This window comes from Dipodomys merriami, unplaced genomic scaffold, assembly GCF_024711535.1.
Source record: "Dipodomys merriami isolate MVZ:Mamm:240054 unplaced genomic scaffold, mDipMer1.0.p SCAF_721, whole genome shotgun sequence".
Classification (NCBI taxonomy): domain Eukaryota; kingdom Metazoa; phylum Chordata; class Mammalia; order Rodentia; family Heteromyidae; genus Dipodomys; species Dipodomys merriami.
Window position 1 is genome coordinate 264,021 of NW_027206315.1, and position 24,435 is coordinate 288,455.

The window sequence follows — 24,435 nt, forward strand, 5'->3', positions numbered from 1 at the left end:
AGAAGAAAAAGAAGAGATCTATAATACAATCAGTCATACTTGCCATCACATGTCTCTGCAGGAAGGAAACTATTATGTACTTTTGTTTCTCAAACTACTGAGATCTTCAAATCATGTCTTTTATGCTTCCATGTTACTGGAATTAGAGAACATCTTAATACTGAGACAGCATAAAATCTCAAAGAAAGCTGGACTAATTTCAAGACTACATTTTGTTCTAGTAGGACATGAAACAATTTTATAGACAAGACTTTATAATGGTAACTTTTTTATCCAGAACTGTATTTTGTTAATATATGTGACTATCCACCAGAATAAATGTCTTCATTTTCTGCATTTTGTGCAGACAGCATATTAAAGTAGATGTGGAGTTCATCAGTAGCACTTTTTAAAAGTGCAAAATTGTGGACTAGGAGCCAATATACATATTTTTCCAACATCACCTTCTACATTCTCCTTCTTCCTTCCTAGGAAATACAATAAATAAAATCAATCAATAAAAAGGTTTAGATTTTTGGCTCTTGAATTTGAATGTGTAAGTATAATGTTGTGGATGTCAGGGATGAATTTTTATGTTTTTTTATATAATAATGTAACATGCAACATCCCTATGAGTCCTGCAGGTCTTAACACTGTACTTCTTTAGGGATGTGATAGGAATGTTAGCCTTACTGGACTTAGTATTGTTTTCCACTTCCTTTTCTACCACCTAGCCTAAATTATACTACATAGTAATCTAATGAAAAAGTAATGCCATATTAAGAAAGTCATTTAGGGCTCTGGGAATGTGGCTTCATGGTACAGTGATTGCTTAGAATGCAAGAATCCTGGGTTCAATTCCTCAGTACCACATAAACAGTAAAGGAAGTGGTGCTGTGCCTCAAGTGGTAGAGTGCAAGCCTTAAGCAAAAAAGAAAAGAAAAGAAAAGAAAAATCTCAGGAAGAGTTCCCTGGCCCTGAGTTCAATCCCCAGGACTGGCAAAAAATTCTTTAGCTAATAAATGCCAAATAAAGAACCTATATTTTAATATAAAATTGCTCCTTCCAATAATAACTTAAGAATATTTCTTAATTCATGTACTTTACCTATATTAGAAGGCAGTGTTGAGAAAAAAAAACATTTTGTTAGTAAGTCACTGCAATTAATGTCAGGAATGTGCTTAGATATCAACTAAAGATTAATCCTGGAAATTCAAAGATTCCAGGTTTTTGAGTGGTCACTGCTAATCACAATGAGAAGGGTCGTCTCAGTGAGAATTGGAAATCTTTTTGCTCAGTATGGCACTAAAAAGGCACCAGCTAATTAATAGTTGTGATAGAAGTGAAGGAATAAATCCAGATGGAAGAAATAAATGAGAATTGTTAGTTTTTTTAAAAAAGAGATACCCGAGTAAAAACAGCACCATGCACGTGGTATTCAGGTAAGGAGTAGGTTTATTCTTAGTTCCAGCTGGCACCAGGCCATCTTGGTCCTCCACGTGGTGGGGAAAGGCCTGAGAAAGATTGCTGGGAGATCTGGGAAGGAGAAACAGCTGGGAAAGAGAGAGCTGGTAAAGAGAAAAGAGCTAGCAAAGAGAGAAAAGAGCTAGAAAAGAGAGCATCTGGGAAAGAGGTGGGAAAGGGAGAGCTAGGAAAGAGAAGAGAGCTGGGAAAGAGAAGAGAAGGAAAGACCTGAGAAAGAGCTAGAAAAGAGCAGAGAGAGGGCGTCTGGGCCTGGGCTAGGCCTTATCTAGGGTATGGGTGCAGAAAAGTGTGGCCACATCAAATTCAGATTGACCTCAGCGGATGCAGATGTGACCTCTTCCAGGTGTCCTAGTTGCCTAGGTAACACAGGTACTGGGTGGAGACTTTGCTGAGAGGAACCATCCAGGAGCAGACCTCACAATAATAATAACTAAATTATACCAGAAATTCTTCTAGGGAACCATATTTGATTATTGAAGAACTAGTTATAAACCAAGCTTATTCTTCATTATCTTTAGCATTCTATATCACTTAGGCTAGTTCTTAATCTCTGTGTGATAAATTGAATGCCATTCTATGTTATTCTTTCCTATCTGATTTCCATTGCTTTCTAAAAATCTGTCTTTCTATATTTCTCTACTAATAATTATTTATACTAAGTCCACCGCCACAGACATCAGAGGATGCTAAAGTAAGAGTCCAATAGCTTGACTCATTAATGTAACAACATGGAAAAGGAGGACATATTTATTGCTACCTCAAATTTTCTGAAAAGCTGAAATGTCATCATTTGATTCAAATTTCCATTATTTGTCTACAGTGTCATTAAGTGCACATAACTACAAATATGAGCCGGGTGCTGGTGGCTCACACCTGTCATCCTAGCTACTCAAAGAGGTTGAGACCAGAGGATTGTGGTTCAAAGTTAGCATGGTCAAGAAGGTACATGAGACACTTATTTTCAATTAACCATCAGAAATCAGGAAGTGGTGCAGTATCTAAACTGGTAGAGCACTCAATTTGAGCTCAAGAGCTGAGGAAGAGTGCCAGGATCAGAGTTCAAGCCCCACAACAAACAAAAAATGTCAAATATACTTTAAGCTTCCCCAAAAGGAACTATGAAGTGAATAGTAATCTTCCCAAGCAGAAAAAATTTTCCAATATGATTCAGTGAACCTACTTTTGCTGAATTATTTAAGTTATGGCTTCTTTGCTGGATGTATTCTCTTCTTTTAAAAATGGTCAAATATTACCTTTATAATAATCTTCATCTAATATTTCTTGGTTCCAAAGAGAAGTCCATATAGTTGATGTCACTTAGCTTTCTTACTATCTCAGTTCAAAGCCAATCCAGGCAGGAGAATCTGTCAAATTCTTATCTCTAATTAAACACCAAAACATCCGGAAATGGGCTTTTGGCTCAAGCAGTAGTGTACTAGCTGTGGGGGCAGTTGGGCAGGAAAGACAATTGTTCGGGGACAGGGTCCAGGCTCTGAGTTCAAGCCCCAGAAGCAGCACAAACTACAGAAACAAACAAGCAAACAAAAAAACCCCACATATTTCTTTGGAACCATCCTTAAAGCACTGGTTTGAAAAGAGGCTCCTTTTGCTGATCATACTCACTGGATCCTGCTTTTTGATATGGCAAACTCAGGACCAGAAGAAAGGAATGGATATCTGACTTTTACAACAAAGAGAATCGTCTCAGGAGTTAAATATCCATGCATAAGACATTTTAAAACCTCAGTATCCTTGTTTCTTTGCAGTAGAACATTGTACAACAATGTTATTTCCATTTTTTTCTATGCTGGCCTTCAAATGGCATATTGTTTCCTTTTGTAATACTCTCAACTAGAAGTCTACAGAAAGTTTTATGAATAAAGAGCAAACTCGAAAAAGTCAGGGACAGAGTTTCCTTCAAGCCTTGGATTATTTTCTTGTACAGTAAAAGGACAGCACAAATTAACTTGAACTTTGTCATTTCTCTATGTTCAATTTCTCTCCTGGATTCAGTTTCTACTTCCTGTAAAAGTTCCTTCCAATTACTTCAGTAACAATCTACGGTGCTGCTCCAGGCAAAGTGAATATTTTCTGGCTTCATTGAAATAGCACAAAGACATCTTTGGGCATGAGGTAACACGTGTTTCAGAGACAACTTAGTAACGAGAAAATATGGAATTTACATGGCTTATAAAACATTATCCATGTACAAATGGCCATATAAGATTATGTTAAGTGAAATGAGCCCCAAAATAGGGGCATAACTTGTTTTTTTTCTTTCTTACTATTGTTTTTAATGTATCTAATATATATTATGTGGTTTTTTTTTCTCTTCCATTTTCTTCCTCCATGGTATAACCCATTTCCACTGTTTGATATCAGTGACCTTGCACATACATTTTTCTAATGTGGGGAGGGGAAGGGAAATAAAATGGTGAAACAAGGATACAGTATGACCTGTTGTAACAATGAGACGAACAAAACACTATGTTCAAAACGAACTTTACAACTTGGGGATAGGAGGGGAGAGTTGGGGTTGTGGGGAGAAAAGGCATGGCAGGGGAAAGACAAAATAGGAGGTAACAATGCTCGTTAGATAATGTAGTCATTAACTTACTTATGTAACTCTAACCCTTATGTCCACCATTTTCACAATAAAAAACATGAAAAAGTAAAACAATATCCTGGAGTACATTAAGTTCAAATTTCCTAAGTGCTCTGTAAATTCAGACCTATTTTAAGTGGGAAGAAGGTACTCAGAAACATTTTTTGTCAGTGTTTGTGTTGTGCATTATTATCCAAGTGTACATAAGTTAACAGAAGGAGAAACAATAGGAATAGGAGAAAGAGAAGTTCTGTATTTAAGTATAATGGTTCAATACTCTATACAAGACTCTGCAAAAAAGACAACTTTCAAATAATAAAGCCAAGGCCAGTATGTAGATCTATGGGAGTGACATAGAGAAAGCATTACTACTAAGTGGAACATGAAGGATGAGAACAGTCTCTTTCTTCTACTACCTCTAAATCATGATAGCTAATCATTCAAATTTGTAAAAAGTAGAATGGAAGAATAATTCTGGTTCCAAGCAATTCAGATATAAGACCATGGACTTAACTGGAAAAAAGGCCATGTCGAGAGTAGGAATTATACTAGCAATGAACTAGTGGCTAAGATTACATTTCTTTTACTTTTTCTTTTCTTTCTTTTTTTTGATGGTAGTGGGGCCTGAACTCCGGGCCTGGGCACTGTCCCTCTATTCTTCAGCTCAAAACTTTTTCTCTACCTTTGAACCCCACACCACTTCCAGTTTTCTGGTGGTTAATTAGAGATAAATGCCTCAGAAACTTTCCTACTCATGCTGGATTTGAACTGCAATCCTCAGATCTCAGCCTCCTAATTAGCTAGGATTACAGGTGTGAAACACTTGAACCCTGCTTATGATCACATTTCTAACAGTGTATACTCAGCATATGTAATGTGTATGTTCATCTATCTTTATATGAACTCGAGTTAAAACTCTGGAAAACAGATTTTACACTCACTAAAATGGTTGCAGTTCAAAAGTTGATACCCCTGGAGAAATAAAACTTAAGAATGTAAAGCAGTCTGGGAAGTTCAGATTGTATCGAGCTTGGGCAAAATACTATGATTAACCAGGCAAAAGATGCATTAGAATAATGTCTCAAGTGATGGAATACTAGTTATGGGCAAGATTGCTGAAGAAAGGCTTCAGGTTTTTGCATACATATATACATACAAATACACACATACACACAGATGCACTTATATGTTCAAACACACATATGGAACAACTCTCAGATTCTGTAGAAAAGTTAGAAAATACGTCTTGAGTAAAAATAAAATCAAGTGATAATTTTTAATAGTAGAAAGTCCTCAAGTGAAATTTCCCCAAAAAGCTTGAGAATATTACATAGGTGGGAACAGAGATAGTAAGAAATTCAAGTCATCATTAATAAAGGGATCGGATCCAGAGAGGAATGAATCAGAGACCCGTTCAGTGCACCTGAAAATGTTCATATCCTGTGTCAAATGTTAGAACATCTTTGAAAATAGTACATAAACAGCCTGAGCCATCACTCTAGTGAAAAATATTATTGGAGAAGTTCAGAATTGCTAGTCTGTATCTAGATTAAATAAATCAAAAAACTATGGTAGGACAATGTGATACAAGCCAGGAATTCTAGCACTCAGACTAACTCAGCTGATTAGAGAGTGGAATGACATAGTGATAATTTCAGTGCAATAGGTAGTATAATTTTGTGTCAATAAAACAAACCCAGAAAGGAATAAAAAATAAGCCAGAAAGGAATACACATTTGGAAGTTTGGGCTAATTTTTTCAATATGTTTTGAGAAGTCAAGTTTCCTATTGAAATGCAACTCATATATAATCCTCAGTTGTGTTTAAATGTCGTCTTCATTACAGAACATTACTAGATGCAAAAGAGCTCATGATTCCCAACCAAGAATTTGAAAAAGCAACCATCATTCTGTTAGATTCTAAAGAAATGATGAAGAATTTCAAAAGCTTAAGCCTAGAGAAATAGGAAAGTTCATTTAAAGTAGGACTTTGTAGACCTGGCTAAATAAGAATTTAGATTTAAAGTAAATATTTTTGTTTGTAATTTAATATTCTATACTTTACTATCAAATTCTTTTTAAGTAGAAGATTTAATTTACAAATTCACAAATGATTCTGGCATTCTATTTGCCTAAAATATTCTTTCATGTAAGGTATAATTAGAACTTAGTTAACAGTTAATTTCAACAGTTCATAAGTAACATGATAATGTGAATAATCTAGATAAAGTTGACAACAAATTGATGCTATTAATTTATAAATTTACCAAAAGAGCAACTTTTTGAGACTTTGGTGTAACATGGTATGAAGAGAGTAATTGTGTGACATCTTAACTTCTAGGTCTGGGCACTGTCCCTGAGCCTGTTTTTGCTCTAGGCTACTGCTCTACCACTTGAACCTCAGTGCCACTTGTGTCAGGTTTTACGTGAGCAGTTTATTGGAGGTAAGAATCTAAGGAACCGTCCTTCCTGGGTGGGATTTGAACCAGAGTCTTCAGATCTTAATATTCAGACATTCAGATCTCCTGAATATCTATGGTAGATAAAATATATAACTATAAATAATATTTGCAAGTGTTCTGATCTCAAGGATAACACTGGGTGGAAAATGATGCAGCAAAGTTTAGTGTAGTGTTCTTTCCACAATACGAAGGGCATCACATTAGCAGAAGTGTAGTATTTTTTCACAATAGTTATATGCTTGTCATGTTGTGAATTTAAGGAATCTTAAGGTGCACATTACAAGTTGGAAATTTTGGGGCTAGGATGACTTTATGGCATAAAAACTTGGGATTGATGATTATAGAAATGATGGCTTACTTTGATGAACAAATGTTTACTCTTGAGGAATTAATATAGACACTTCATAGTTTTACCTTCTACCCGACTGTGGCTATTTTTTCTGTTGAATTTAAATATGTAACGCCCCATTGAAAACAGTACTTATTGCAGAATTAAATAAAATGCAAACAGGTACTGTTTTGAATGTCTCTAGTGTTGCATGTTCAGAATTTGAAAATGAGTAATTAGTTGTCATAGGAATGTTGAAGAACATATATACTCTGTCCTCTTAACAATTATTCCGTTTTAAAAGTTAGGAGTTCCAACAGAATTGAACTATTTTTGTTTTAGTATGAGACAATACTAAAACAATGTTTTTTTCAAAATAATGACAATTATATTCTGAAAATATTGAATAGTTTGATGATATTCAAGTTGATGACCCTCTGATGAAGGGGTAATTAATTCAAATTAGCAGCCAAAAATCTTCATTTCTTAAAAAGTTAATACACATAGAATAATATTTACTATACCAATACAGTAATATTATATTTTATACAGATCATTTTTATTTTAATTATATCATCAAGGTGATATATAGAAGGGGTTGTAGTAATTATAAGGTACTGAATACATAACATGTGTAACTTTTTACCCCCTCCCCCATTTTTCTCACAGTTTTCCTTCAGCCCAATTGACCCCTCATAAATTGTAATGTAAATTTCCAACATGTTGTTTTGTGAGTATTGCTATTGCATTGGTTTGCCGTTTGTTCTTTGTCTTGCCATTTCGTTGTTCCTCTTCCCTTGCCAAATTAATATGAATGTATATACAATACACGGGATATTGAAATCAAATATAACAAGGATAAACCAAAGGGAAAACACAAAAGAAAAAAGAAATCACATAGTACATTAAAAACAACAACCACCAACAGAAAACTCTGTTCCCATATCCAGGAGTCCATTTTGCTCATCATCATCTTATATGGTCATACATACATAGTTATTGAGCAATTCTGCTCAACTGCTAGGAATATCCTAGACATTTCCTACTTATTACAAATGAGGAAACCACGGAATCTCTTTCTTTATGTCTTTTTTTTTTAATTTTATTTGAGAACATACTGTACAGAGGGGGTACAATTTCATGGGCAGGATAATGCATACATTTCTTACCAAGGATTGCAGCCTCCTCCTTTGTTTACCCTTCACCTCCCTTCCCAGCCTCCCCCCTCCCCCCCCACCCAATCATACCCCCTCCCCCCCACACACCGACATTGTAATGCTGGTTTTGACATGACATTCTGTACTTCTCATTGTTGCAACAGGTTTTAGTGGGATTTTTCCTAGACTTTCCAGCCCCGTATGAATTTGAAGTATAGAATTCCACCGTGCATACATAAACCCATTTTGTCAATTCGTTCATCTACTGAGTGGCATATTGGTTTAAAATATGACTCCATGTAAGTATCACTTAGGGTCATTCAAAAATGAGAGATGCCACTTCCCCAGACATTCTAAAAGCATGATTTCTATGTGAGATAGGATTTTATGGTGGTACGAGTTTTGAGAAATCTGGATGAGTTTCATGTATATCTTGCACTGAATTAGGCAGGAAGCTATCCAATATCATGGAGGATAAAAATGGTAGTGTCAAAAATATTTCCCTTGAGAAAGATATAGGAGGCTGCCAGAAGTATAAAGTAGTTCAGATAATTTTGAAGAATTTATAAATGCAAGCTTAAGTTTGTCTCTTTAACTAATAATTATGTAAGTGGAAGGGCAAAAGAAGGGGACGAGAAGAAAATAACTGGCAGCAGATCACTGTCCCAAGATAGAGTAAATAAGACATAATCTATAACTTTCAAGTTAAAGAGAGACCAGTAGAATACATCCCATTTAATTTAGGTACATGCAAAATAATTATTTGGCTTTTTCCTACTTTAATGCTCCAAAACAATTGAAAACTTATAAGAAAAGTTATGTGATTGCCATTGCTTCAACCCGAATACTAACTGTGATGAGCCTTTTTTTTTCTCACTTTGCAGTTGGAAAATATCCCTAGTTGATGATGTGGCTGATTAGAGTCAGAGTTATAGGCTTGTTCTTGTACATTTATCCCAGAAGAGGTTAAAGTAGTTCCCCCACCCCAAGATATCCAAGTACATTGTCTGAATCTGTACTTTGAACACACCCTCACACCTGAGCACATTATTTGAAAATATACTTCAGCATGTCATGGCACATTCTACATTGTGCCCTTGTCTTCTTTGCACAATCCTTTTGAGTTCATAGGTGCTCTATTTCCATTTCATCTGTAAAAACTGCTAAGAAAATTGTTCAACTACCACTTCTTCTTTGACATGCCCAGTATATGTATGAAGGTATATTGTCCATGTTAAGCAATAGGGTAGTGCTCCCACTCTGAAGAGAAAAGTTCCATAATATGACCCTGTGTCCACATTAGAGTGTGTAGAATTTAAAGCATTTTAAGACAAACCGTGATATTAGAATTGAAAGGCTCCTTATGGACATTTTCTGGGAGCTCATTAGTTTTCCCAAGAGAAATATAAATATGCACAAAATCTGGATTAATATTTTTAATGTTACCACTGTGCATGCATCCATATTAAAGATTTGCACAAATAAAGAAACAAAAAAACTAAACCATAACAGGTAGATTGACTATGTGCTTATAACAAATTATGGAATAGATTTTGGAAGTATTGCAAATTTCTTACCACTATGAATGAACTTCCTCTCTCCACACCACTACACACAAATATTTAAGAGTGTGAACAGAATTATTTCAAGTAACATACTGTAAATGTTACTGCAATATCATGTGTATATCTAAAATTCCCTTGAAAGTAATAGATTCTACATTCTATTGAAATATTAGTTATTTTATTCTAGGAAACATTTGGAACAATAGACTGTATATCTTTGAAATGAAAAAGATCAAAAAATAGTAGCATAAAAATTTTAGAGGAAGTCTGTCTTCAGAAATATATATATATATATATATATATATATATATATATATTATATGAAGAAAGACATACATTTTAGAGATTATTTGTCATCAGAAATATATACATATATCTGAATTTATGTGTAGAATGATGTACATTATAGTGAAACAAAAATCTTAAAACATAATTAAAATTAAAAAAATACATCAAACCAAGTGCCAGTGACTCATGCCTATAATTTGAGCTATTCTGGTTAATGAGATCTTAGAATTGTGTTCGAAACTAGCTCAGAGAGGAAAATACTTTTTAGGGGGCTGGGAAGGTGGCTTAGGGGTAGAGCGCTTGCCTTGCATGCATGAGGCCCTGGGTTCGATTCCTCAGCACCACATAAGCAAAAAGAAAAAAGCTGGAAGTGGCGCTGTGGATCAAGTGGTAGAGCTCTAGCCTTGAGCTGAAGAGCTGAGGGACAGCGCCCAGGCCAGAGTTCAGGCCCCATGACTGGACCCTCCCCCCCCAGCAAAAAAGTATTTGTTAGATTCTTATCTCCATTTAACCACTAAAAACAGGAGTTACCTCTGTGCCTCAAGTTTTAGAATGCTGGCTTTTAGCATAAAAAATCTTAGGGATAATGCCCAGGGCTTGCAAACAACAACAATATATATCACATTAATTTCAAAAAAGCACCTTTTAACTGCTGTGAACATTTCTTAGAAACAAGAATACAAGCCTCTGGAAAATGTTAAGTAAAAACTATAGAATATTTACATTTATGTTAAAGACATGACTATTTAGTTTAAGATATTTAGGTAATGATTAGGAATTAAGAATAATGATAGTATATTAGGACTGGTCTTTTATTCTATTTTACTATAGCAATAAAATGATATTTGTAATGATTGTATAAAAATAATCTTGTTTGGTATTTGAGCTATAATACGTAATAAACATTTTAAATTGATTTCCATAGGAAAAATCATTATCTTAATTGTATCAATTCTTTTGATTTTTTTCTTTTCTTTTCTTTTTTTCCTTTTTTTCCTTTTCCTCACTTTTTTATAAATTTTATTTTTTATTGTGAACATACTGCACAGAGGAGTTACAATTACATGGACAAGAAAATGAGTACATTTCTTATCAAGCATTGCAGCTTCCTCCTTTTTTTACCCTTCACATACCTTCCCAGGGGATCAATTATTTTGTAATGTCAAAACAATTTAAAAAATTAGTCCAAGGCTGGTTTGCTCTAAGACTATATTTGTTTTCTTGTTCTAGTTTTTATATGTTGGTAGAAATTAAAATTCCAAAAATTCAATGGATATTGGTATTCTGGAGCATCTTCATAGGTACTAATATTGGAATTGTTTTATTTCATTTGTTATTTTCACAAATATATTAAGATGATTATGTATTTTGTTTCTTTTCGCTGCTATTGGCTCTTACCTTAAGAATATTTTATTTTCCTAGCGAAGTAGAGAATACAATTGGATTGAGGAAGTAACATATGACTTTCACAGAATGCAGATGCATAGATTTGGGTCATCTGTGATTTGCTAAAAGTTTCTTCCAGAAAAGGTTATCAATTAGTTATAAGTGATGCATAATTCTTAGATATTACAGTTATCACATACACTTTTTGATTGAGTTATCTCTGTATAAACTCCAAAAAACAACGGACCAAAAAAACTCAAAGTACACAGAAATCACATCTTTGTTTTAAACGCTGTAGTTTACAAGGAATTTTTAGCCAACACTGAACACATCTTTTTAGGTATTCTGCAATTTGTGTGAAGTGTTTTTAACAATAGTTTACTTTTTTGCTGACATGAAATTCACATCAATATATAATCTCCTTTTATTGTATACATTTTAGTGCTTTGGAATTAAATTGTACAATAATAGGTTTTCCAAGCCTAATTTTCACAAACTTGCATTTCCTCAAATAGAAATGCTGCAAATTTTAGAACAGACATTAAAAAAGATATAAAATTCACTTATAGGAGTTTGTCCAGCATACATCCTCTATAGTGTGTCTTTTCACATTTGTTTTGGGGATTATTTCCAGGGTCTCACACATATTATTCAAGTGCACTGTCAATGAACTACATTCCCTGTCCAAACAAGTTTTTTACTTCTCTTTAATACATACATAGAAGTTTAATGGCTGGATCATATAAAATTCTCTCTGACCTTTTGAAGACTTGCAATCTTGCTTGCTAAAATGATCGCAGTATTATACAAATCATTCTCCTATGTAGAGTTTATCATTTTCTCCACAAATGCATTACTATATTTTCTGTCATCTTTTTATATTAGGGTCAAACTAGTGAGTTTTCTTTGTCTATTTTCTTAGAAACTAAAGAAGAACTTATTTCATATGCTCCTCCTATTGACTATTAATTTATATATGTTCTTCAAAGAAATATCCTATTCAGGTAAAAATTTATATAGAATTAGAAGATATAAAAATACTTAAGATTCAGAAATATTGTAACATTAACATTGTAGCATTAACAAATATGTTCCCTCTATCTGTTGGATATGTTTTCACTTCGGTTATAGTATCCTTTGAATTATGAAAAGCTATCACTTGATATAATCCAGTTTATTCTTGCTTTTCTTTAGCCACTAATGCTTTCCATGTCAACTTTTTAGAAACCCTTAGTGATGCAATGTCATGAAATTTTACATTTATGTTTTATAGGTTTTCACATGTCACATTTAGTTTGATAATCATTTTTATTTTAAATTTTTGTATAAGGATGGAGGTAGGACGGGTGTCTGAGGCTCATATCTGTAACCCTAGTTACTGAGGAGTCTGAGAATTGAGGATCACGGTTTAAAGCCATCCCAGGCAGAAACGTCCATGAGAATCTTATATCCAATAAACCTCTAGAAAACCAGATCTGGTGCTGTGACTCAAGCGGTAGGGCACTCACATTGAGCGGAAGAGCACACAGACAGCGCCTAAGCCCAGAGTTCAAGCCCCATGAATGACAAAAATACAAAACAAAACAAAAAAGGATTGAGGTAGTATTCTAAGATCATTCTTTAAATCTCAAGAGACAATAGTGTCAATACACCCATTTAAGATTTTATTTTTATTTCATAAAGTCATAGGATAGTTTTCAAAATCTATTGTTCATAAAACTAAGAATTGATTTTTGACAAATCTGTTACATTCTTCTATGTATCTGCTCTTATAGTAGAACTATTTTATCTTCACTACTAAACATGGTAATAAGATTCAAAGCTAGTATGAAGGCTGAAGCTACACCATTTTACAAGATTGTTCTGACTGACCTGTATTCCTTGAATTTACATACGAATTTATTGAGCAGGTGGACCAATATTCTACAGAGATATCTAGATGTTTGATAGTCACTCATATTTTGTACCTTGGAAAAACACAAGACCCCAGATAGTATACATAGAGAAATGCCTTTAGAGAATACTGGAAACAAATAAAATTAATTTAGGAATGAGTTAAGAATTAGATAATGCTGTAGCATACTAAATCTGAATGATAACAACTTGAGCTTTACAACAGAGGAGAGTGAGAGGGGAAAGAATGATGGACCACATAGGAGCTATATGTCATTGCTATTGTGTTTCAAAAAACAGAAAGACTTCAGAGAAGAGAAGGAGAAAAGTAAAGTGTCCTGAGTCAAGTTTCTTTTTAATCCATCTAATAGTTTGGACCAAAAGTCAGTAAAAATGGGAAAAAATAAAATAGGAAATAAAGCATTGTATATACCTGTTACAATGTAAGGAAATTTAATAGGAATATGATAATTAATTCCCAAAGAAATAGAAGAAAGAATAGCTAAACTATAAAGGGAGAAAGAATGAAGAGAGAAGCAAAGTAAAACCTTTATCAATAACAAACACAAGAGTTTGGAAGCGGAAAGGCAGTGGGAATATTCTAAATAACAATAAAAATTGCTAGAGTGGATAGAATATGTATCACATTTTATCATATATAATTTTGAAAAAACATACTAGGAATGAAAGTTTCAAAGTCATGATTTAAAACACTATTTGGATTATAACAAGGCAGTATTGCCCAGTGGTAAAACATTGGCCTAGCATGTGTGAAGCAATGGTGTGATCTCCCAAACTTTACAAAGTACACACAAAGCACACAAACACACAAACCACTTAAACACACACATACACACCACATAAACACATTTGGAATATTGATATTATCATACTAAATGGAGGAAATTATCACAAATAGTAAAAGTATGATAATATATGAAATCTTAATATTGCTCGTACAATTTAAAAGTTTAGTAGAAATAAAACAATCACAATATACTTGGATTTTAATAGATTAAGTAAATTGAAAATTATTAGAAGACATGAGAATCTTGGCAAATAAGTTTAAATAATAAACATTTTTAAACATGTGTCCTTTTATTTTGACAAAAGATTGATGTTACTGGTATTTTAACTCAAGATTTAGAATATGATAGCGAGGTGCCCTATATAACACTAGCGATGGCTATATCTCTAATCATTTCATTCTGAATAGTTTTATAATAAGGTCACAGAGTTTCTCAGTATCTCTCGAATTACAAACCCTATTTGCACTTCCCACCATAGCTAGAAAATGGATGCCACAAATCACAATGCGGAGATCAAACTTTTTTTTTTAATTCAAGTAAAAATATTTCCAAAGAGTGACCAAGACTTTCTTAATAAAGTATGTGCTTCTTGAAAATACAGTAAGTATTTGTTACCTGGACAAATATGTTTATAACTATAAGAAAATAAATTTATTTAAAATCAATAGCCATATAAAAATTAAGAAAATAATTTTTAAATAGTCATATGTTAAATATTAAGTTAACTAATCGTACAACTCTGAAAAAAATGAATTGCCCTAAAGAAACAAAAGAAATAATTTAAGCCCAAAATTTGAAATTTAGAAAATAAAATGAAGTGTACTCTTTAGTTGACTTAATTAAGTATAAACCCTCTGTATATTGATTTTATAATAAAAATGCATTAACAAAGAAAGCAAAATTACCCATGTATCAATAGCAACTACAAAAGCATCAGTAGTTCTTCTTTTGAGTGTACAAAAAAAATCGATGGAAGAGATAACAATGTTCCTTCCCTATGAAATGTACTCATTACTTTACCTTATTTATGTAACTGTAACCCCTGTGTACACTACCATTAAAATAAAATTAAATTGAAATTTAAAATAAACCAAATGATATACCAATTAAGAATTCTTAGAATCCATTGGTTAAAAACTTCGTAAAAAACTGCCCTAAATACCCAAGGAATATACTTTGATGATACTATTTAAATATTTCAACTTCAGCAAAAAAGCAAAAAGTTTAAAAACTGTTACAAAGTAAAGTAATAAATCAGAATATATTACTATTAATGATAATCATAAGATGAATTTATAGTGGTAGTCAAATATGTAAGAAATGATGAAATTTGCCATTAATTTGCACTTAATAAGTGAGAAAGAATTTTTTTAGGTCTTTTTAAATTATCATAAGATTAATGAAGAAACTGTTCTGTCACATCATACGATAATCAGATGAAGCTGATATTAGAGCAAAGAACAGATTGTACTAAGTTTTTGAATGTTCATGTATATACTTATTTTGGTTGTGGGAAATTGTGGGTATTTCAACTTGGGGTATATTTTTCCTGCTAGGCCGGCGTCGTATCAGTGGTTAATTTTAGGATAGGTGTTTCCTTTCCACAAGAACATGCACCTGATCTGTCCTTTTAGCTTTCTCATCATCAGTGGCATCCGAGATGAACACCAACTTGTCCAGCCTGCTACCTTGACTGGCCTGGATCCACAGTCCTTCCAATCGTAGTAACTAGATAGTGAAGGATGGTGGAAATGATCCAATGCAGCCAGCTATAGATTGAGAAGGAATTCCACTAAACTTTTGGCCTGGGTTCTGTTCTCAAGCCTCCTAAGTAGTTAAGAGTACAGATAGGAGCCCCTGGTGCCAAGCAGTAACAGTATTTTTAAAGCAATTAGACATATATATGACTTAGGCTTGTGATTACCTCAGGAAATGAATAAAAGAGCAGTGAAGCAAAGAGGACAGCCAGAATTTTAACTAGGTACTCAGAGGCTGAATAAGCTTAACTAGCTAATAGGGAGTCTGAAATCTCATGACCATTTCAAAGCCAGTCCAATCATGAAAATACAAGCGATTATCTAAAAAAAAAAAAACAAAAAAAAAAAACAAAACAAAAACAAAAACAAAAAAACCCCACAGAAGTGGCTGAAGTTGTAGACCACTATCCTTGGGCACAGAAGCTGAGGAATAGTTCCCAGGCACTATCAAGCCTCAAGAATTATGACTGCATGCATGAGCACATGCACCGCACACACACACACACAAATGAGTATTTCAATGTGAAGTTCTTTATTTTTTTACCTTGCTGTACTTTATTTCCCTGTATTAGCTCACAAATTAACAAAATCAGCTAAGGACCTATTTACATAAAATTCATCATGTTTCTCTAAAATCTACACTCTTTTTGGATGCCTGCATTTATTTGACCCAAAAGTAAATTATTAAGGAAGTCAATTCATCACTCTCAAGTCTATAGTATTAGAGGATTGCTTAGGATCTTCCTAGCAATATGATTTTGTGAAATCCTACATAAAGCAATATATTTCTTTCACTAGAAGGGAAGCCTCTGTCACACCATTAATAATAGGTTTTTCTCCTCCTGGCATGCATCTGTAGTTATATTATCTTCATATATTTCATGATCTGTGTATGACAAAGTCTACCGTGAAAGTACAAACACCCTTCTCAGCGCTTAGCATTTGTATACCATTCATAGATATGAAGGTGTTTAATTGTTACTGAAATTGCTTTAAAATAAATAATGTTCACCCTGACAATCTTGAGAAAGAAAAATTGGTTTCTCAGCACTTTAGGTAAGAACATCAGGGAAAGAAACAAGGAAAAGTGAGGAACAACTCAACACATACATTCAAATGAAACAAAACAAGACAAGAAAACACAATTAATTCAGTACTCAAGAACCTGCAGGAAATGCAAAGATTTTTTTAAAAATCAGCTATGACAAGCTTATGAAAATCCTGACTACATGGGAGTGCACTGATGTGAGAACAGTGGCTAACGCCCAGACTAGACAGAAAAAAACTTTACCTAATACCATGCACTTGTTAATCTAAATTCCAGGAAGAATAACATAAAGTGGACTGAGGCTAAGATCTTACACATGTAGGAAGCCAGTGTCTATCTGCAAAATTGTCAGGATAATTTAGGGCTGGACACATGACAAAGTGGAAAGAACACCCATTTAGGGGGCACAAGACACTGAATTCAAACTGTAATATTAGGGGTATTAAAGAAAAAAGGTATGATTTTAAATAATTGGAATAATTGTAACACTTGAGTATTTTAGTGGAGAAAAATCCATTAGAGATATAGAATGAACCCACGTTCCAATGCTACTTTAGTGATAATGTTTAGTGGTACTTCAGACAAAACAGATTTACCTTGCAAATGAGCATGGATGTGCATTTGGGTGATGGAAATACTCTACTTACACAGATGTAAATTAGATAGATTTTTTGGGGTAGATTGTAGTTATTGAACTAAGAGCCTGGGTGATGTCCCTGAGCTTTTTCTCTCAAGGCTACCACTCTATTACTTTGAGCCACAGTTCCTATTCTTATTTTCTGTTGGTTGTTTGGAGATAAGAGGCTCATGGACTTTCCTGCCGAGGATGGCTTTAAACCATGTTCATCAGATCTCGGCCTCCTGAGTAACCAGGATTCAAGGCATGAACCATCGATGTTTTTAATAATTTAGTAAATTGTATAGTTACAGAAGTTATAAATTATCATTGTAACCTGTGTAATATATGTATGTATGTATATATCAATACATAGGGGTAGAAATAGTTTAACATATTTTTGTATCTACAGTACATATATGAAATCATCCTTCATTATAAAATAAAATGGAAACAAAAGTTAATGAAGAGCAAAACAAAGGGAATTTTTACAAGTTTCTTTTTGTTGAATGAAATATGTATCAGTTTGGAAAAAAACCATCTCTACTTTAACAAAATGGGTAATTGCTATTAATTCCAATCCATCTATTTGCCCATATTGTGCATCCTCACACATGAGTGTCAAAATCAAACCACAATTTTTTGTCTGTATTTAACTCACCTGTTATAATTTAGGGGATAGATGAAGTAATCAAATAAAGATTAAAATAATAGTGAGTGAGTCTGTGAGTTAGAGCTGAAAAAGTTTTAAATATAATAATAGCTAATTAAAATGTATATTTCATACTTTTACTCTGTTGTCATGTCTCTCATTCCCACATTAGGAAAGCACATAGAAGGTTCTCACTAAATTTATGTAAGTATTAAAAATATATTTTAAGAATATGGGCATAGTGTGGTTTTAGCTTATTGAGACATGTATGGTAGAGTGTGTATTTGAGGACTTGCAATATCTTGTGATGGAGATGAAAGGAAGAATGTGCTTATTCTAGAAAACTGGCTAGAGGATTGCTCCCAGAAAGAGAGTGATGAATTCTTCCAAAAGGTTACAGTAAAATCACTTTCACAACCTTGTTCATTATTGCACTATTCACCACAGCCAAGTTATGGAAACAGCCAAGATGCCTTTTGACAGAGGGATGGTTGTAGAAAGTATGTCATATATACAAAATTGGATTACATCTATCCATTATGAGGACTGTTACATTATTTGCAAAGAAAGGGATAGATATAAAAATATGTTAAGTAAATGAAGTCAGAGCCATACACACAAAGGACCCATGTTCTGTCGCATATTTGGAAGCCAGAATTTTATGCAAGTTAAACAACAGTATTAACCAAAGTTTTCATTTTTCAGAGCAGTATTTAAAAGGTGTCATTTCTTATAAAATTGAACTTTTAATCCAACAAAATGAATACCAGGAAACTATCACTTGGAAGATGTGAGGGGAAGTCAAAGGGAAGAAATAAAGAGAGTTATGGAGTAAGAGTGAAGACATTATATTCAATGCAAATAATATGAAACTAGAAAAAATTAAAGTGGGGTGAGGTTTGGAAGGGTAGGGAAAAGTTATATAAAGATCCATTATACTTAAAAAACTCATTTATTGAAAGGAAATTCCCATGTACACCTAGTTAAGATAATAAAAATATGATTTAAAAAATGGAGACATTTGATCTTTAACTGTGTTCTCTTAAACCATGAGTCAATATAATAGTTTCCTCCTCAGACATTTTCTTTGCAGGTATTTTCCTCATAGTGACAGAAAAGTGATCAATGTAATGCATATCAATACATCACATTGCACATACAATGAGAAGTACAAAATGTCATGTCAAAACCAGCTTTACAATGTCGGTGGGGGGGAGGGGGGTATAATTGGGTGGGGGGAGGGGGGAGGCTGGGAAGGTAGGTGAAGGGTAAACAAAGGAGGAGGGTGCAATGCTTGGTAAGAAATGTATGCATTATCCTGCCCATGTAATTGTAGCCCCTCTGTACAGTATGTTCTCAAATAAAATAAAATAATATTAAAAAAAACTAAACAAGCAAATATATTACTTATACATCAAAAAAAAAATCACGGTAAAAATGTTAGAATTCATCACATGATAAAAAACAGGTAGAATGTGCCAAATACTAATTGATTGTTTTTCCAAGTACTTTACCTATGGTATATAATTTAATCCTCACAATAATTGCATAAAGTGGAACTCCTTACATTTTTAATTCTCAGATGATGATATTGAAGTCTTCAGAGTTGGAATTATTAGTACAACATTGCACTCATGGTAAGTGTTACCCTGAGGATCATCTCTCACTCTATCAATTAACCTCATTCTATTTTATGACTAAAATACTTGCACTTAGTTTACAAATTCTAGGAAAATTTCCCAGAATTATTGTTTTCACTTTCACAATATTTCACTTTATCTTTGTTAGAAAATAGGGAACTATAATATAAAAACTCAAAGTTCATAATCAATGCATAGCTCCCTGGTGAAAACAACTGCTAAAGTATAATATTCTTGATTTCTAGCTCAAAATAGTAGAAATCATATTTTATCCCTTCACTCAACACTGAACACCCTGGGGACCCTATCTCTGTTTAACACTGTCTTACTGAAATAATGACCTCCCCAATTCCTGATGGAAACAGACTGCAGGTCTCATTTCCACATTGAAGCTCAACTAAGTTGTTTACCATTCGAAGTATTTTGATTGCTTTTTACACCTAACATTTTGAGAGAAAGGTACTACTTTAAAATGCTATTAAATCAAGACTGATATAAAAATCACCTTTGACCCCAGATAAATATTTTACCTTTCCTATACTCAAAAATGCACTCTGACCTATCACTAATATTAGGAATGAGAGGATAAAAAATCATAGACACCAAGACCTAAGTATGAATTAAAGACTCTCCAACTTGTGAATACTATTGGTTTAAAAAGACATGAAGGGCTGGGAAGGTGGCTTAGTGGTAGAGTGCTTGCCTTGCATGCATGAAGCCCTGGGTTCGATTCCTTAGCAACACACAAGCATAAAGAAAAAAGCTGGAAGTGACGCTGTGGCTCAAGTGGTAGAGCGCTAGCCTTGAGCTGAAGAGCTGAGTGACAGCGCCCAGAGTTCAGCCCCCACTACCGGACCCTTCCCCCCGAAAATAAAGACATCAATACTACCAATTTTTTTCAAAATTTACTATGATACTGAAGATTCAATAATAAACTATTAACACTTGAAAATAACTCATTTTCATGGGACTAGAACACAAAACACAAGATTAATCCTAATCATATTAAAAGACATTTATTTTTACTGCAAATTCACTCTTATAACTACAAAGATTCTAAAAATAACTGAAGCACAGTGACACAAAAATAATTTAACTGCATCATCTACATTCAAAGGACTGTGCTAATAGAAAACAAAATTATACTAATTAAGTTACACAATTCACTTACATTCTTTTATTCTATTTCTTTTAGTTTCATAAAAACTGGCTTTTCATAAAATGATCCATAAAAAAGCCTATATACCCACTTACATTTTCAGATCTTAACAATATTTATTTCAGAAATGTCTTTAGCTGTATAATCAATGAACTAAAATATTACTAAAATATTTAGATGGTTTTCAGAGATTGCAAGACTCGGTCTGAGATGTTATTTATATTGGAAAACATATTCGAAAAGCCTTATTTGTTAAAGTTGTGATAGTTACTCCCACAAAAGAACTATTATTGAAGAAACCTTTGTATGTACAAAACAACTTCAAATGCATCCACAATCTGGAGATGACGCATGTTTTTTTTTTAAATATATATCTAACAAGCATAGCCACAATACTGATTTTCAGTCAATATGATGCGATATTCAAACCTTAACAATACGGGGTTTATTATCTTAGTGTGAATAGATACGATCTTACAAAGAAAGTTATTTTCAAAAGAAATCTGGAAAGAGTTTATCCACCTTGAGTTTCACAGAAATAACCAGAGAGTAATACCTATTTGGTCAAGTCGGTCAAAATCACTCCATGAATATTTCTTTTTTTTTTTTTTTTTTTTTTGGGGGGTCCAGTTGTGGGGCCTGAACTCTGGGCCTGGGCGCTGTCCCTCAGCTCTTCAGCTCAAGGCTAGCGCTCTATCACTTGAGCCACAGCGCCACTTCCGGCTTTTTTCTTTTTGCTTATGTGGTGCTGGGGAATCGAACCCAGGGCCTCAGGCATTGCAAGGCAAGCGCTCTGCCACTGAGCCATCTTCCCAGCCCCTTCATGAATATTTCTTAAAAAATATAACCAATTTAAACCGGGTGCTGGTGGCTCATGCCTGTAATCTTAGCTACTCAGGAGGCTGAGATCTGAGTATCGCGGTTCAAAGCCAGCCTGGGCAGGAGAGACCGTGAGACACCTATTTCCAATAAACCACCAGAAAACTGGAAGTCGCGCTGTAGCTCAAGTGGTAGAGCACTCGCCTTGAGCTGAAGAGCTGAAGGACAGAGACCAGGCCCAGAGTTCAAGCCCCACGACTGACAAAAAGAAAAAAAAATTATGTATATATATATATATATATATATATATATAAACAATTTAAGAAGTCAAATACATATTTTGTAGTGACAGTCATCTTACAGCAATAACTTACTACCTAATTATATGTGTATCTTTTTACCTAACATAAATTAAGAACTGAAAATGATCTCTTTTATATAACTTATGTTGTAAATGCTTTGATTATGATGATGTTATTAACAAATAAAATGTACAGAAGGGTGGTTTCACTGAAATGACAGGACATAACACTGATAAAAAGAAAAACATTGCAACACAGTTCTTTTCAGCCTCACCCTGTTCATATTGGCAAGCAACATTGCAACAGCACACACACATACACACACACACACACACATAAACACACATGTGTGCACACGTACACAAGCATGCACACGCATGCCAAATTCAGGGTTTATTGTACAAAAAAGCTCAAATAAAATATTAGTGATTAGGACAAATGATAATTTCCTTATTACAAAATAATACATAATTCAGTCACCATGGTAGTTACATTTTATCTGCCCCTCCACATGTGACCACTACATTTATTTTAGGTAATTCTTTAACTAATTCATTCCTTCATTAGTTAAATACTAATACTAGAGCTTGAACTCAGGGCCTAGATCTGTCCCAAAATTTGTTATTGTTTTGTTTTAGTTTTCTCAAGGTTAGCATTTTATTGCTTGTAACACAGCTCCATTTCTAGCTTTTGCTGGTTACTTTCAAACCAGAATCTAATAGATTTTTTTCTTCGTCTGGTTTCAAACCACAATCATCAGATTTGGTCTTTCTGATTATCTAGGAATAAAGACATGAGCCACCAGTGTGGCTCCAGCTTTTTCCTATACTTATCTATTGCACATACTTAGCAATTTAATATTGAGAGTATAGAAGCAAGATGTATAGTGATTATATTGTTCTGTCAGAAATTCAAGTTAGTAATGTAAATTTCTTCTTAAGACCATACACAAAAAATACTTAAGAAGAAATCTGATGGTGATGATGATGATGATGTGTGTGTGTGTGTGTTTGTGTGTGTGTTTGTGTGTGTGTGTGTGTGTGTGTGTGTGTGTGGTGTGTGTACTGTTGCAATATGTTTCACATATAAGCACTGTGCAAGGGTGTCCAGACATTCACAGTAATTGCGTGAATATCTGCCTTGAGCTACCAACTCATGGACATTGTCTAAGTGTCCACTCTAGGCTTCCCGATGAAGAGGGGTATACTCATCCTCATCCCTAGTATTCATAGGAGTGGCCTTTTTGGAAAGAAGTCTCCTCACTGTAGTAAGCGGCAAGAAAAGCATTCTACCACTGAGCCACTTTCCCAGCCCAAGGATTAAGATTCTTGTTTGTAATTTGTTCAAAGCTATGTCTCTTTATGCAGGCTACTAAAAATGTATTTACTAATTTCAAGTAAATATATAAATTCTATTTCCATCTCTTTTAACAAATAAAAAATAAAATTGTTTGCTTTGTAAATGGATCAGAAGCATGGATTTTTTGGCTAGCTAGGTCATTGCACATCTGTATCTCTCTTCCTCTCTCTCTTTCATGAGTCTCATAGACAATATGGTTGTTCCATAATTATCCTAATTTATTTTGCTTTTATATTTTTGGTTGCATCATTTCACTTTCTGCTCTGCCATTTCCCAAATCAGCACCACATAAACAGAACCACAGAAGTGGTTCTGTGGCTCAAGTGGTAGAGCGCTTGCCTTGATTTGAAGAGCTCAAGGACGGTGCCCAAGCCCAGAGTTGAGGCCCCACAACTAATTTTTTTTTAAAAAAGAATCAAAATCCTTGATGATTCTAGGAACCGATCTGACTGAAATCAGTTGACTCACACTTTTCCTGCACAATGAAAGAAAAGGTCCAGGCTAGGAAAGCAGCTAGAGAAGGCAGGCAGATTGTATCTCTAACAAAACTTTGTGGAAAATGGTATAGAGGATTACTTACTGGAGATCCATTTGCACTGGAAGCATGATGGTGAAATATTGCTTGCTGATTCTGAACTATTGCTTTGATCATTATATTCTCCAAGAAGAAAAAATGAAATTTAATTGATATCAAAGGACGACTAATACATTTTGAATTCTCATTAAACATCTTCAATCATCAAAATTCAAAATCACCTGAAGACAATAGATAGGCCTACTTTTTTTATTTTTTTGGTCCTGTTGTGGGGCCTGAATTCTGGCCTAGGCACTGTCCCTCAGCTCTTCAGCTCAAGGCTAGCGCTCTACCACTTGAGCCACAGCGCCACTTCCGGCTTTTTTCTTTTTGCTTATATCGTGCTGAGGAATCGAACCCAGGGCCTCAGGCATGCAAGGCAAGCGCTCTACCACTGAGCCACCTTCCCAGCCCAGGCCTACTTTTTTAGATGAAAACAAGTTTTTTTTTAAAAAAACAAGAATTTAGGTAGTCATACATAGGACTTCTATTTTACTACTACATTATACATTTTTTTCTAATGTTGGTTACCAATAAATAATGGATCTATTAG

At 34.0% G+C, this 24,435-nt stretch overlaps 1 long non-coding RNA gene across 1 annotated transcript in view; it reads right to left on the reverse strand.

Annotated features, from left to right (window-relative positions):
• Positions 1 to 363: 363 nt before the first annotated feature.
• LOC138818250 (uncharacterized) overlaps positions 364 to 24,435 on the reverse strand; it is a 62,042-nt gene continuing 37,970 nt past the window's right edge. Inside the window, exon 3 of the long non-coding RNA XR_011369022.1 lies at positions 364 to 467. This is a non-coding gene — a long non-coding RNA (uncharacterized lncRNA). The remainder of the gene's footprint in view (positions 468 to 24,435) is intronic.